Here is a 17587-nt window from a genome sequence, read left to right as displayed (position 1 = left end):
GTTTGATTTTTTGAAAAAGAATTATAACTATTTAAATAATTTTATTTGAATAATTATAATTAAATGAATAATTTTAAATACATTATTATTCAGAAAGACACCTATTGATGAAAGATGTCTCTATGAAGAGACATGAAAATTCCTATAAATAGGAATGAGATTTCATTTGGAAATCATACCATCGAACTCTAAGATTCTTTCTTTCCTTCCTTCGTTTTCTAATATTATTAGATTATTCTATAAAGTATTACTGCAGAAATTCTATATAGAAATTGAGTTACTTGTCATATATTGCTCAGTGTGTAGTGGACTATTCTCGTCAGTGCAAAACGCAAATAGTCATTGGCTTCATTGTATCCTCGAGGTTAATTTGCTTGGAACTCGTTTGCACACTGAAGATAGGTGGGGGCGAATATAACCTTAAAGATAGTGGCTTAATACACGCCTTAGAGCCTTGTCCTATTTCTTCTTTTATTCGAGTTCCGTTCGTCTGTTCGAGATTTTCCTCACCGAAGTTTTGTACTAACAATTTTAAGGTTATAATTCATGATGTCTACCACAACTCATGAAAGTGGAACACTAAGGGAGTTGGCTTCCAATTTTGTCAGACTTGATCGGTTTGATGGTGGCAATCTTCGATGATGGTAGAAAAAGATGCACTTCCTATTATCAACTTTGAAGATTGCTTATGTTTTGGATACTCCAAGACCTGACGAGACTGAAAACGAATCTGTTGCTGCAACCCGAGAAAGACAAAAATGGGACAATACTGATTACATGTGCATGGGCCACATATTGAATGGTTTATCTGATGGTTTGTCCGACACCTACCAAAACGAGGTCACCGCTAAAGAATTATGGGACAAATTGGAAACAAGATACATGATCGAGGATGTTGCAAGTAAGAAATTTCTTGTCAGTTGTTTCAATAATTATCAAATGGTTTATGGTCATTCTGTTATGGAACAATTCTGTGATATTGAAAAGATGCTGAATCAATTCAAGCAATATGATTTGAAAATAGATGAAATGATTGTTGTATCTTCTACAATAGACAAACTTCCTCCATCTTGGAAAGACTTTAAAAAAAGTCTAAAATATAAGAAAGAGGAAATATCTCTTGAGGCTTTGGCAAATCATCTTCGTATTAAAGAAGAATATCGAAAGCAAGATCAGAATCTAAATTCTGAAAACGCCAAAGTGCATGTTACGGAGGAAGTACAGACTACTAAACCATTCAAGAGAAAGTTCAAACAGACTGATAGAGCACCTAAGTTCAAAAAGAAACAAAAGGGCTCATGCTATCATTGTGGTAAGCCGGGAAATTTCAAGAATGAATGTCGATTTTTAAAGAAGAAATCATCTTCTAAGGCTGATAATAACGAAAAGTTCGTTGCAATGATATCTGAAATTAATATGGCTCAAGATGATAATACATAGTGGATTGATACCGGAGCAACCAAACATCTGTGCAAAGACAAAAGCATGTTCACAAAGTTCACACAATGTGAAAATGACAATGTCTTGTACATGGGAAATTCTTCCACCGCAGCAATCAAAGGCAAAGGGTCTGTTGAACTACAATTTACTTCTGAAAAGGTTTTAACCTTAAATGATGTATATTATGTACCAAAAGTTAGAAAGAATTTAGTGTCTGGAAGTCTGTTAAATAAGTTTGGTTTCAAAATTATTTTTGAGGCCGATAAGTTTATTTTGTCTAAGGGAGGAATTTTTGTAGGAAAAGGGTATATGTATGAGAGTATGTTCAAACTAAATATTATTAATAAGAATAAAAATATTATTTTTTCTTATATGGTTGAGTCTTTTTGTTTATGGCATTATAGATTAGGTTATTTGAATTATAGGAAATTGAATTACATGTATAAGTTAGATTTAATTACTATTTTTAATAATAATATTGGAAAATGCAATACATGTATGTTGACTAAAATTACAAGAAACCCTTTCCCTAAGGTTAAAAGAAATACAAAATTACTTGATTTGATACATAGTGATTTATGTGACATGCATAATACTCCTACATTAGGCGAAAATAAATATTTTGTTACTTTTATTGATGATTGTTCTAGATATTGTTATGTATATTTAGTGCATTCAAAAGATGAAACACTTGATAAATTTAAAGTTTATAAATTTGAAGTTGAAATTCAATGTGAATCATTTATAAAGTGCTTAAGATCGGATAGAGGTGGAGAATACTTTAATCCAAGTTATTTTGAATCCACTGAGATTATCCATCAAGTTTCAGCCCCCTACACACCACAACAAAATGGTGTAGCTGAAAGGAAAATTAGAGTCTTAACTGAAATGGTAAATTCAGTGTTATCATATTAGGTCCTGGACAAGGTTTTTGGGGAGAAGCTATTCTAACAGCTTGTCATATATTGAATAGAGTTCCTACTAAGGAAACTAAAAAAACCCTATGAACAATGGAAGAAAAGAAAACCAAACCTTAACTATTTGAAGGTTTGGGGTTGTAGAGCTATTGTCAAAGTTCCAACACCTAAATGTAAAAAGTTAGGTGAAAGAGGACTTTTATGCATGTTTATAGGATATGCACATAATAGCAAGGCATATAGGTTCATGGTAATTGAACCAAATGATTCAATTTCAATTAATGCTGTTATTGAATCAAGAGATGCTATTTTTGATGAAAATAGAATTAATTCTATATCAAGACAATTACAGCCACAACAATTGATTCATTCTTCAAATGAGAATAAGATTTCATTGGAACAAATTGATAATAATGATGAATCTTGTCAAGAATTAAGAAGAAGTAAAAGGATTAAAAAGGTCAAAGATTTTGGACCAGATTTCATTATGTTTTTTGTAGAAAGAAAAGGTGAAAGTATATGCAATAAGATACCTTATTGTTACAATACGGAATTTGATCCTATGACATTTGAAGAGGCAATGAAATCTCAAGACTCTGCTTTTTGGAAAGAGGCAATAAATGATGAGATAGATTCAATAATGGGAAATCAAACTTTGATCTTCCACTGGGTTCCAAACCAATATGTTGTAAATGGATCTTCAAAAAGAAAATGAAGGTCGATGGAACCATTGATAAGTTAAAAACAATGTTGGTAGCCAAAGGTTTTACACAAAAATAATGTATTGATTACTTTGATACCTATGCTCCAGTAGCAAGAATGCTCTTAATATCACTTACCTCTATATATAATTTGGTTGTTCACCAAATGGATGTTAAAACTGCTTTTTTAAATGATGAATTGGAAGAGGAAGTGTACATGGAACAACCGAAAGGATTTGTTGTTCCAGGACAAGAGCATAAGGTTTGTAAGCTTGTTAAATCTTTATATGGACTTAAACAAGCACCAAAACAGTGGCACCAAAAGTTTGACAATGTTGTTTTAGCTAATGGCTATAAATAATGAATCTGATAAGTGTATATATAGCAAATTTGAAAATGGAAAAGGTGTCATAATTTACTTATATGTAGATGGCATGCTCATTTTTGGCACGGATTTGGAACAAATAGAAAACACAAAGAAATTCTTGTCAAACAACTTTGCTATGAAGGATATGGGTGTAGCAGATGTTATTCTTGGGATTAAAATAACCCGAGATAAAAGCACTATAGCTTTATCACAATTACATTACATTAAAAAAGTGCTTAAAAAGTTTGATCTTTTCAACTGTATACCTGCATCTACACGCATAGATCCTCAAATAAAATTAGTATCTAATGCTGGTAGGAAAATTGATCAATTGAAATATGCAAGTCTAATTGGTTGTCTTATGTACATAATGACTTGTACAAGACCAGATATTGCATATACTGTTGGGAAATTGAGTAGGTACACAAGTAATCCAAGTAGCTTACATTGACAAGCTTTGAATAGAGTACTTAGGTACTTAAAGAAAACTATTAACTATGGATTGTGTTATAATGGATATCCTCTAGTTTTAGAAGGGTATTCGGATGCTAGTTGGATTACAAGTTTGGAAGATCATGCATCTACTAGTGGATGGATTTTCATTCTTGGTAGAGGAGCCATTTCTTGGGGTTCCAAGAAACAAACATGTATTACCGATTCCACCATGGCAGCAGAATTTATTGCATTAGCCGCTGCATCTAAAGAAGCAGAATGGTTAAGAAATTTACTTTATGATGTACCTTTATGACCTAAGCCAATTTCACCTATTTCTATCCGTTGTGATAGTGAGACTACTCTAGCAAAGGCATATAGCCAAGTATATAATGGAAAGTCTAGACACATTGGATTAAGACATAGTTATGTCTTCCAATTAATTTCTGATGAAGTGATCACTATAAATTATGTAAGGTCAAGTGAAAATTTGGCGGATCCTTTGACAAAAAAGTCTTGCTAGAGATATAGTAAAAAGGACCTCAAAAGGGATGGGACTCAAGCCCATTAATTAGAGTCACCCATGATGGAAACTCGACCCAATGCTTGGTATAACGTCAAGTCTTGAGTTCAATGAGACAAAGTATATCATTAGTATGTGACTGTTAGCACTGTAAATAAATCCATCCTAAGATTAAAGTGCTAGGTACCCGTAATGATAAGGGAAGGATGAGTAATGTACTCTTAATGGACCCATAACATAAAATGTTAGAGTGTTATAATTACAGGAACACTCTTGATGGGATCTACCCATGTGAGTGGAAGTATAGCCGCTTCTAGGAGCTCAAGGGCTTGGTTCTGACGGCATTCATGAAAAGAGGACACAGACACATAGCCATAATAGTGTCCCTAGATACTATGCATTGATCGATGTTGAAATCATTGTGTGAGATGTGTTCGGTTAATCAAATGAAATAGTTGGTTCAAAGCTTAGTCTACCATGCAATTTCGATTAACTTTAACATGTTTTCACTAAGTGAAGGTTCAATCGTAAGATACCTTTCATTTATGCAAATTGATTTCCAAGGATATCAAAATCTAAAATATTTTGAAAATGGGGGGAGATTGTTGGCACATTTTCAAATATTTATAGTGTTCCAATAACTATAAATGAATAGGTGTAATTAATCAAAAGATTATATTGTTTGATTTTTTGAAAAAGAATTATAACTATTTAAAAAATTTTATTTGAATAATTATAATTAAATGAATAATTTTAAATACATTATTATTCAGAAAGACACCTACTGATGAAAGATGTCTCTATGAAGAGACATGAAAATTCTTATAAATAGGAATGAGATTTCATTTGGAAATCATACCATCAAACTCTAAGATTCTTTCTTTCCTTCCTTCATTTTCTAATATTATTAGATTATTCTATAAAGTATTACTGCAGAAGTTCTTTATAGAAATTGAGTTACTTGTCATATATTGCTCATTGTGTAGTGGACTATTCTCGTTAGTGCAAAACGCAAATAGTCATTGGCTTCATTGTATCCTCGAGGTTAATTTGCTTGGAACTCATTTGCACACCAAAGATAGGTGGGGGCGAATATAACCTTAAAGATAGTGGCTTAATACACGCCTTGGAGCCTTGTCCTATTTCTTCTTCTATTCGAGTTCTGTTTGTGTGTTCGAGATTTTCCTCACCGAAGTTTTATACTAACACAACTCGAATTAAAAATTAAGTTATGTTGTTTTGATAAATGTTTATCTTTTCTAAAGTTAAAAATCAAAACCATTAAGTTAAAAGGCAAAGCTACGTTATTTTAATAAATGTTTACTCATTAAGTTAAAAGGCAAAACCATTAGTTTTGTTTATGTAGTTAAACAATCTTATACTTCATCTACTAGCTAAATAACTGGTCCATGTAAATGCAACATTGAGTATAAATAATATGATTCGTTAACTCGACTTGAATTTTTTTACTTAATTCGATTTGAAATTTTGTTTACTTGATTCGACTCGAATCGATCGAATATTCACCCTATGTTCAAGTGCATTATCCTCCTATTTATTGGTTGAGGAAGAACTATGAGTAGTTTTAGACATTGTGTATGAAAAAAAAAAGAAAAAGATTTATTAATATATATATAAATATAAATTAAGAGGTTTTTAGTTCAAAAAATATAATATCATGACAAGGTAAGATTATAAATAATAAATATTTATTTGATTAGAATATAAAATTTAAGTGTTTAGTTGATAAAATGTAAAATTATTTTAAAATTTTATTTTTTTAATAAAATATATATTATACACATTTAAATATGTTCACATGTATGCCAATCCGAGTAGTGGTATTATCTATTAAGAAGGACGTGTTTCGGTTGACCTGTAAGGTGGTCATTGACCGATGTGGACATTGATTAGATACAAAAATATTAAAAATTGTAAAAAATATTTTAAAATATATAAAATTTGTAAAAGGGTATTTAAAATTATTTAAAATCATAAAAAAATCATAAAAAATTTAAATAACAGAAAACTTAATAAAAATTTTAAAAATATCAAAAATGTAAATAATTATTAAATTTTATTACAAAATTTTTAACAAAATTTAAAAATTATTTAAAATTTGTACAAATTATTTAAGAATTATGAAGTTATTCATTGTTATTCATTTGCCTGTTTTTTCACTCTTATTTTTCACTTTCATTTGCTTGTTTTTTCACCAGATGTGGTGTGAAGATGTGAGTGGCTCTAAAAAAGTGTAAACAGAGATGATGTTAGTGTTAGAAAAATCCTATTAAAAAAATGGTTTTACAATATAGTGGAAGTTTAAAAGTTTTTTAAAATTATGTCTGTAACACCCATTGCCTGACTCGATCATTAGGTCCGAGTTATAAGATGATACGATCGTTATCAGAGCAACTACCAACGAAAACACAATAATTATATCAATTAAACAAACATTTATAACTTAAGCACATTCATAATACGATTCACAACTAAACTCGAGCTTTAATTGAGCTTACGAAAGCTCTTTTGTTGACCTGAGTATGAATTAGAACCAAATTGAAAAGTTTTAAAATTCTATGGTCGACGTCATCTCCTCCACGTTGTGATGTCGCCAAATAGTTTGTCACGTTGCAACGTCTAGCCAATTGACGTCGGGATGTCACAAACTGTCAATCAACATTGCGACAAGGAGAGCTTATTGTCCTGATGTAGACTCTATTCTGGTAGATTTTAAGTCATTCGGTACCTATTCCATGCCAGGCCAACCATTAGCTCAAATAGTGCATAATGCACACTTATATCCTGCACAAAACCATTACAAAAACATATCTAAACATTCATTTAACTATACCTAAACTCCCAATCCAACATTTTTCACAATTTTAATAACAACAAATCAAACCAAGCTATACCAATTCAACCAACCATTCTATAACAGCCCGTTTTCTAGTGGTGTCGAAAACGGTGGTTTCGGGACCACAATTTCGGTTATTGAGTCAGTAGATATCATTTATTTAATATTTATGACTCTATTAGAGTGTCGTATTAAAATTTGGTTTAGTGGATTTGATGTTTGAATAGTTAATTAGGTAAAAATGACTAAATCGTAAAAATCGTAAAAATTAATCAGTATAAATTTTTACTAGTTCATAAGCTTGAATAATAAAGGTACAAACTTTTATGTGTCAAATATACCATAATTAAATGGTAGGAACAATTAGTGTATGGTTTTTATGTTAATATATGTTTTGTAAATAAAAGTAAAATAAAATAAAGGTTAAGTTATAAAAAAGTAAACTAAAAACAAATCAACTTTTTCATTTATTATTTACCCCATCGAAAAACACCATTGAAGGAGGAAGAAAAAGCTTCAAATCACCTTGAATATTCGACCATTGCATGTAAGCTATATCTAAGCCCATTTTTAGTAAATTTTATGTTTTTGTGATTGTTGCAACTTAATCTAACTAATCTAGGGACTATTTTGTAAAACTATTAAGGACTTGAAAAGTAACCATTGTTGTTTTTAAAGCTTTTTATATTTTAATGGTTAAGTTTGAAGCTTGGTGTTAAAATAGGACTATTTTGTAAAGTGAATTGGGTTAGTTTTAAGTTTAGGGACTAAATTGATAAAGTATTGAATTTAGGAAGGAATTTCTATAAAATTTAGTTACTTATGGGCTATTAAGGGACCATATTGAATTCGACACTAAGGTTTTTGGTTGAATTGTGAAAAATATGTAAGTTTCAATTTTAAAGACTAAATTGGATAAAAGGTAAAAGTTTAGGGTAATAATGTAAAATATTTTTAAAGGGTCATGTACATGTATTGAGAAATTATAATTTATTTGAAGTCAAAAAGAAAATCAAGATTCACTTTCTTGTTTTAAAAAAAATCAAGAAACCAAATCTTGGCCCAATTTTGCTGTTTCAGACAATTTCAAGAATCAAGAAAATCAATATTTCAAATATTGGAAATCTTGGTCCAAGAAACCGAATGTTGCAGCCAAAGTGCATTGGATTTCATGTATGGGCTTGAACGAGCCAATTTCGAGAGCAAACAGATCATAAGACAAAGTTCTTGAAAAAATGGCCCATTAAGATGTCTAAAAGCTCATCCTGAAGTTTGGAAAGTAATTTAATTGAATATCAAGCCAAATTATCAAAGTGACCCAAATTGTAAAATATTTAAACTATAAGTCTAATTTTATTTTAATAAGTGGATCATCATGTAAGAATTTAGCCCAAAGAGCCCAAGTAATTCCTTTGGCTGAATTCCCATGAAAAGTCTATACTTCAAAATTATTTTGTTTTTTTTATTTGATGAGTTGTCATCTTAGTTATTCCATTAGGGTTAAGAAAACTTATTTTGGGGCCCATAAGTAGCATGGACGTTCACCGTTATAGATTGTAACGACCCGTTTTTAGTGAAATTGAAATACTGATTTCAGGACCACAAATTCGAAGTCAAAAAATTTATTTCAATATTATTTTAACATCTATAGCATGATAATATGACAGTATAAAATTTTCGTTAAGAAATTCTACCGTTTGTATGCTCAATTCGATAAAAAGGATTAAATCGCGTAAAGTACGAAAGTTATGTTCTATTAGCTAAAGGTGTTAAATATCTATAGAACTTTAAAGTGGAGTCCTTATTTGGTAATTAGACTACTAATTGAGTTCGTGGATGTGCATGGCATGGTATTTATGAAATTTTTAAAGTTAGGTAAGGGCAATTAAGTAATTAGCCAATTAAAGATAAAAATAAAATAAAAAAATTATTCATCTTCTCTACTTTCATACCAACTGAAAATTTCAGCATAGAGGAGCCATCGAAGCTTGAAAATTTTTCTTAAGAAAATTCTTTGCATGTAAGTGAAAAACTATTCTACTTTTAATGATTTTTATGTTTTTGGGATCGTTGCAGCTTAAGCTAGCTAAATAGGGGACTAATTTGTAATACAATTGAAAGTTTAGGGTTTTTCCGTGAGAGAATTTTAATTTTTCTTGAAGTTTAATGGAAGAAAATGAATCTTGGTAGTTAAATAAACAACTTTTGTTAAGTGAGTTTTGTTGAAATTGTCAATTAAGGATTAAATTGAGAAATATAAAATTATGTGTTAAATGTGTGAAATTGTGAAATTTATGGGCTGCTATAAGCACATATATAATTCGGATAGGCTTGGTTGTGGATGAAATTGTATGATTTTTCATTTTACGAGCCTAGGGACAAATTGTAAAGAAGCCAAATGTTTAGGGGCAAAATGGTAATTTTTTCATAGCATGAAATTTGGATTGAATTGATTATAATAATTATTAAAAGAGTTAAATTTGATTATATAGATCAAGAAAAATAACTTTCGAAACAAAATTGGGGAAAAGATAAAGTTGTGGACTAAACGATCATAATTCTCCGTTCGTGTTTCAGGTAAGTTCGTGAAATTAAGTTGCGTATTTATATGCTTTAATTGAAATATATGTATATAGATTGTGTAATTACTATGTATAATTATCAAGCGCATAACTGATGACATATGAGGAATACTAAGCCCTGTTTGAACATGTAACACCCCAAACCCGGCCCAGACGTTAAGCCCAAATCCGACGTGCCACATTGAAGTCAAAAACCCGTGTTCCCTTTTCAGTGTTTTAAAAGCCGACTTTTGTCAAACTAACCAAGTGAATGGAAGCTGGGCACCAGGTAGGTATCCATAACAGAGGAGGTGAGCCATGAAGGCTGCTTAAGTACCAAGCTCTCCGATTGGATCCAATCCTAGACATGCCCACATCCATTGCCACACTTGGTTATAACAAGTTGAAATTTCTTTGAGTGATTATCTTTGGTAAATCGAATATTCGTGACGTCGTGTTATTTAAAAAAAACAAGTATCGTTTTGAAATCACGCCCTAAGTCTAGCCCATTTGAATTAGTATCCATCAATTTAAAGTTGTTTAAAATAATATAATCCCAGAAAATCAAAGAAGAAATAAAGTTAAAATGGCCTTTTTACAACCCCAAAATTAAATAGTAATTAAAAATAACTTAAGAAAATCAGTCTCTTTTTCAAACCCAAAAGTATTCACCATGGCCACTCTGAATCCCCTCCGGCTCCAAGTCACCCACATCAAGGCTCACCTGCAAGGTTAAAGAAGGGGTGAGTTTGGGGAAACTCAGTGTGTAAGGAAAACCCATTCAAAGCCCAAGTCAGCTCAAGCCCATTGGGCCTAAGCCCATTCAGGTAACAGTGATACTGGGCCAAAGCCCTTTTCAGATTACAATAAACTGGGCCTTAGCCCCTTATTCAGATAACAGTATGGCCCATAGGCCCATTTCAAAATACATGCAACATCAATAACATATGCAAGCCCATTTGGGGAGACTACTCAACCCACCAACCACTACACTCCACCCGTACCATCCCTACACTCCATGTGGGGAATAGCTCAACCCACCCAGCCCAACACTCCACAGTTGCAACCTTGCTGCTTAGTTAACAGTAAATTGAGGCAAAGCCTCTAGTACATGGACAAGCCACTTTCAGTACTTCCTCCGTCAATATCCCAATCCCATGCATCAGATAATAACAACATGGCATGCAGTACATAACAACAGTCAAACATGCATTTAGGTCAATTTAACCCTAGGGGTATTTCGGTAATTTATCTACTAGGGGTAAAACTGTAAATTTTCCACTTTTAAAGGTATTTCAGTAATTTATCTATTTTAGGGCTTTTCATGCATATTCCTACTTTTCACGTACTAACAGAATCACGTACCTAGGGTTCTTACCGAATTGGGCCCGTTGGCCCATCATTCCAATTTTGGCCCATTAAGCCCAAAAATATCGAGGGCACAGAAATCATGCACTTTGTAGTCCAAACATTGCAACTTACGTAAAACATTAATCGATTTACCTCACGAGCATTCGTACACTCGCAAATCTACAAAATACCGATTTTCGGCATTTCGGCTTTTCGACTTTTGCTGATCTAGACTAAGAAAGAGGGTATTAGTTACACACCTGTTTGCGACGATATGCTGACGAGATCCATACACGAACTGCCTACAATTGGATTACTAACACGTTAATCTAACTATTCAAATACAAACTACGTATTAACCCCTTACAATATTCGGCTAACCACACCTACAGATCATAGTAAACTTATAAGAAATCAATAAGCAACTCATTAACAAATTTTTGTCAATGTTTACCACATAATCATAATTTCACTGCAAGCTGTCTTCCTGAGCAACAGTCACTAAATCATTTATAACTGGAGCTACGAAACTCCAAATCAAGTGCCGTTAATTTTCCCTGAAAATAGACTCATATATATTATATCCATAAAATTTTCAGAATTTTTGGTTTGGCCAATAAATACCAGATTTTTCTCAAAGTTTCGCATGTTTCACTATTTGACTAATCTGACCACTCTTCATTATGAATCAAATTTCTCATTGTACAGAATTCAAAATATGTTCTTGTTTATTCCATTTGAAACTAGACTCATTAAGCTTTAATTAAATAATTTATGCAGCTTCTAACTCATCTCCTACAATTTATGGTGATTTTCCAAAGTCACGTTACTACTGCTGTCCCAAGCAGATTTATTACCAAATCACTCTTTCAGACCTAACTTGCATGCTTGTTATTTAAACATGTATATCACCAATCAATCATCACATATCTATGATTTTTACTTAAGCATAATCTCCATTTCATCATTTTAAAGCACAACATGTTAGCCGATTTTTCCCTTTAGCAATTAAGGCACATGCATGCTCATTTGTTTGGCTCAACTTCACCTATCTTCCATTTTTCATCAAAAGAACATGAAACAACAACCATTTCCTTTATTTTAATTCATAACTAAATGCTCACAACTCAACTAAAAACCAAAATATGCTTCAAGAGTTAAGGTAGAATCAAGAAGAACTCATGAACCTCAAAATAAAAGCAAACTACCATAAACTTACCTTCAATTTTCTTCCCCAAGTGACCGAACATTCAAGAGCTTTCTCCTCTCCTTTCTCTTCTCTAACTTTCGGCTATGATGAACAAAGATGGACAAAACTTTATTCTTTTCACCCCTTTTTTCTTTTAATAAAATTTCATATTTCATCCATTTAATTCTTTAATACAAAAGACATGAAATGCCCATCATGGAACATTTACCTAAACCATTATCATGGAACATTTACCTAACCCATTATCAATTTGTACCATGAATTATGGATATCAAGTGCTCATATTGTCTACAACAACATGATGACTGGCCACTTCATGTAAAATGGGAGGTTTGTCATGCAAATCCTCCTATTTTGCACTCCTATTTATTTGGCCACTTCAATTTAGCCTATAGCATTTTCAAACATTTTCACATAGGTTCTATTTCATAATTTCACCCCCTTTTTCTTATGGAACAAAAATTAACTAAAATTGCTGGGTTCTATCTTAAGCTTGGGCCTTTTAGAGGCCCACTAACATAATTAAACCTATGCCAACATTCACAGAATTCCTGAAAATTGGGGCGTTACAGAACATTAGGAATTAATAGGATACATTAGGGTTATCTTTTGGTTGAGGTCCTACATTTGTTGCAGACTCACCACAACTCATATGAGCTTACTGATTTGCAGCTCATATGAGCTTACCGTATTTCAGCTCGGAGGAGTTTACCGATTATGGCTCGTAAGAGCATACATGTATAGGAATTGAGGAACTTCTAGTTCAGTACACTTCGCGTGTACTACCCGTGTATCTAACGAGATTCTAAGGGGTTCAACAGGCATAATGTTATTTTGAGATTATACAAATTCGATATGAACTGTTATAGGTATTTACATAGAGATGGATTATATATATGATATACAAATATGTGGTATAAATGCTACAGGTACATGAAAATTTTAATAATCGTTGAATTCATCATGATTCTCGGTTTTTATATGTACACACGGCTAACTTGGTGAACGGTTATGTGATAGGCTTTGGCCAAATTGATTTGAGTTATGTTTTGAGTTACTTACCTAAATTTGTGGTTATGTGGTAAGTTTAATTCTATGTTTTACGAGCTTATTAAGCTTAATTGCTTATTCCGTTTATTTTTCTGTGTTTTATAGTGTCTCAGAAGCTCGTTCAAATTGGAAGTCGTCAAGGATTGTATCACACTATTGAACACTCATTTTAGTACTTTGGACTTTATATATTTTGATTAAATGGCATGTATAGGTATTTTGGCTAATGTGACCTTTATGTTTTGTTGTGTTTTGGCAATTTGAATTGGCTTGTAAGGTGGCCATATATTTTGATATGTATATATGTATAAATGGCCTTATGATATGTGGTGTATAGTTGTTATATAAAGGCCTTGCTTGTGAAATTGTGTTTTGGCACTAAATGGTTTGAATTGAGATGTGTATGCATGCTAAGTTTTAGGCACAATGTCTCATATATGTATTTGACCATTTAGGTAGACTTTGGAAGTATATTTGGTATGTTTTAAAGTGGTCAAATAAATGTACTTATGGATACCATGTTGTATGTAAGGATAGTACAATGTTATAAACTTGATATTGGTTGGTTTTGAGTGCCTACTTATGCCATAGTTATATGCAAATTCATGTGTATAGGTTGGTACCAATTTGGGTGTGGAATATGGGTTGGAAATGGCCTATTTTTGTTTAACGGGCAGAGACATGAGCCTATTTTTGTCACAAGTCAGTATACGCTCCAGTTTTTACATGACCTGGCACATAGGCGTGTGAGGTGTAACATCCCAAAATAGGGCCTAGTCGGAATAATGGTTTTGGGACCACAAATCCGACATCAAAATATTTATTTTACGATTATTACGAGGCTTAGAATATGAGAATATGCATGTGTTAAAGTTTCATGAAGGAATTCTTTGAGTAAGTGCCTAATTGGAAAATTTGGGACTAAATTGAATAAATTGCAAAACTTGGAATCTAGAAGCAATTTGCATGAAATTGCTTTATATTATAAAATAGAATGTCTTGGGGAGCAATTTGCCCAATTTCTAAGTTTTTGGACAAAAATGGGATTGCATGGATGAAATTTCAAAGAAAGGGCTTAAGGGCATTTTGGTCATTTGACATATTAATGAAATAAAATGAGAAAAAGAAGGAAAAAATCAGCCATTCTTCTCCCTTGTCCAGCCGAAATTCCTAAGCCACCATAGCTAGGGTTTCTAAGCTTTTCAAGCTCATTAGTAAGTGCTCCGAAGCCCCGTTTTTAATATTCTTTGTAATTTTGAGATCCCAGTAGCTTACTCTCTCCAATTCTACCCATATTTCATGCTAGGGTTCATTGTTAAAAATTTACCCATGCATAATTTATTTTTATTTTGATGTTTTATGGAGGAATATGAAAGTTTGCGGTGTGTTAAACAACTTTTCCTAGGTGATTTTCATGAAAAACCCCTAAAGGGACCTTTTTGCAAAAATTGTAAAATGTGTGGTAGAAATGTGAAAATAATGGAAAATGTGGGCTACCATAAGAGGGGAAAGTGTTCGGGTAGGCTTGAGTAAGGTAGAAATTGCATGTGTTTCATTATACCAGTTTAGGGACTAAATCGTAAAAATGTGAAAGATTAGGGGTAAAACGTTCATTTGGACCTGGGGTGGAATTTAAACTTGAAATGTATAATGTGGAGTGTTAATGATCTAATTTTATTGTTATAGACCCTGATAAACGCCAAATTATACATATCTATACCTCAAATACTTAGCATATTTATGGATGTTTATTACTAGATTTGTGGATTTTGGTGCTCTTAATCCAGTTACTTCATGTTTTGTACTCAAGAGAGCACCAAAAGTCAAAAGGAGACAAAAACAAGCTAAAAAGGGACAAAACGGACCAAATCGAGAAGATGACAAGGCCTAAGCCTTGCCACACGGGCATCTCACACGCCCGTGGCATTCGGGGGTGTCAACCAAGGTTTTCACTATTCACACGGCCTGGCCATTGATCCCATACGGTCGTGTGCAATTCAAATGGATCGAACATGGCCTGGTAAACACGTCACACGGCCGTGGCACAAGGGCGTGTCCCTTTTTCAAAGAGTTGTATTTTACACCGAAAAGGATACTTAGAGAGGAAGAAAGCCAATCCAAAGCCTATATAAACACCCTAAGTGTGACCTAAAAAGGGGCCAGTCCTTCCAGAACTTTTCTGGAATACAGAACCACACGCCAGAAATTACTTGAAGGAAGCCAGACGATCCATCTCAAAAGCCGGAGCTATTTCAAGACTGAAGATCTCTCTCAGAATTCCCTCTGGGGTTTTAGAGTTTTCTTTATGTTTTATTATTTTCATACTTTTGAGATGTATTCTTATTTTATTATGAGCTAAACCCCTTAGGTACCTAAGGGGGATAAAACCTATGATGGATCTTGTTATTATTATTTGAACTGTATGATAAATACTTGATTTGTTCTTAATTATGTGTTCTTAATGCTTGAGTTAATATTCCAGGTATTAATTCATGATTTGATGTGCTTATGCAGAGGAGGAATAGACCCTGCATAAGAGTAGATTTGGCATAATTAAGCGGAGTTGATCGGACGCCTAGAAATAGGGTTACGAGATTTTATCGGATTAGGGTGAAACCTAATATGGGAGTCCATAGAGTGATTTATTGCTTCCCTAGGGGTTTTAATTAAGAAAGAAATTTTGATTAATTCAACTGAGGGTTAGACGTTATTAGTCTCGAAAGGGATAATAACATAGATTAGGGAATCTCACGGATCAAGTCAAGTGAATAAATCGTCCTGTTCAGAGTCAGATAACAAGTGAAATCTAGGTGGATTCCTCTTTGGGTGTCGTCTTTATCAATTGCTTCTCTTCAAGTCTTTTTCCAAATTTTCTCTTCCCTTTAATTTAATTAGTTAATTAGTTTAGATAATTAGTTTAATAAACAAACCCTTTTTATTCTTAGGCTAGATAATAAAAAGATAGTTATTACTAGTACTTTTGGTTCCCTTGGGTACGATATCCCGGTCTTGCCATTACTATACTATTGTTCGATAGGTGTGCTTGCCTTTTCGTCGTGATAATAGTTAGTCTAGGTTTGATCTTTATTATAAATATTTATTACTTGTTATGAATCACGCGATCAAGTTTTTTGCACCGTTGCCGGGGATCTGAAATATTAGGAACGCTAAATTTTTATTACTTTATCCATTTATTTTTCTTGCAATTTTATTTTATTTTATTATTTTTTAATTTAATTTTTCTCTCCCTTGGCAGGTTTTTATAATTTATGACTAGAAGAAACCCGTCAGGACCATTACTCTTTGACGAAGAAATCGATCGTACAATTCCCAAAAATCAAAGAGAAATAAGGCGTAGTTTACAATACACAGAGAATGAGCGAGAAGACGATACTCAAACCCCAACCGATGAGATGGCTAAAAACCCAGGCGATCAGCTGCCTCCTGCAATTGCAGCTAATCAAAATCCTGCTCCACGTACTATGTATGACTATGCTAAACCCTCTTTAATAGGAACTGAGTCTAGTATAGTTAGACCTACTATTGTTGCGAATAATTTTGAACTAAAACCTAACACCATTCAGATGATACAGCAGTTTGTTCAGTTTGATGGTTTGCAGGATAAGGATCCCAACACGCACTTGGCGAATTTTCTTGAATTTTGCGATACATTCAAAATAAATGGCATTTCTAATGATGCCATCCGTCTTCGGTTATTTCCTTTTTCACTAAGAAACAAAGCTAAACAGTGGTTGAACTCGTTACCATGAGGGTCTATCACTACTTGGGAACAAATGACCAAGAAATTTTTACTAAAATATTTTCCGCCGGCTAAAACGGCTAAATTGCGTAATGATATCTCTTCTTTTGTGTAGATGGATTTAGAAACACTTTACGATGCATGGGAGAGATACAAGGACTTACTGAGAAGGTGCCCTCACCATGGGTTACCGCTTTGGCTGCAAGTTCAAACGTTCTACAATGGTGTGAATCCCTCAGCAAGACAAATGATTGACGCAGCTGCTGGCGGAACCATCAACAATAAAACACCGGAAGATGCATATGAATTTATAGAGGAGATGTCACTGAATAACTATCAGTGGCAAGTTATGAGGACAAAGCCAACAAAAACAGCCGGCGTCTATAACATCGATTCAATCACCATACTCTCAAATCAGG

General features: G+C 32.9%; 1 non-coding gene across 1 annotated transcript; it reads right to left on the bottom strand.

Moving 5' to 3' along the window:
* Positions 1-17250: 17250 nt before the first annotated feature.
* On the bottom strand, positions 17251-17357 carry LOC121204265 (small nucleolar RNA R71). Its single transcript, XR_005899193.1, has one exon. It is a non-coding gene; the product is annotated as a small nucleolar RNA R71 (small nucleolar RNA).
* Positions 17358-17587: the final 230 nt, after the last annotated feature.

The sequence above is a fragment of the Gossypium hirsutum genome, chromosome A07, assembly GCF_007990345.1.
Source record: "Gossypium hirsutum isolate 1008001.06 chromosome A07, Gossypium_hirsutum_v2.1, whole genome shotgun sequence".
Classification (NCBI taxonomy): Eukaryota; Viridiplantae; Streptophyta; class Magnoliopsida; order Malvales; family Malvaceae; genus Gossypium; species Gossypium hirsutum.
Note: the sequence above shows the minus strand (reverse complement) of the source record. Positions and strands in the feature narration are given on the sequence as shown.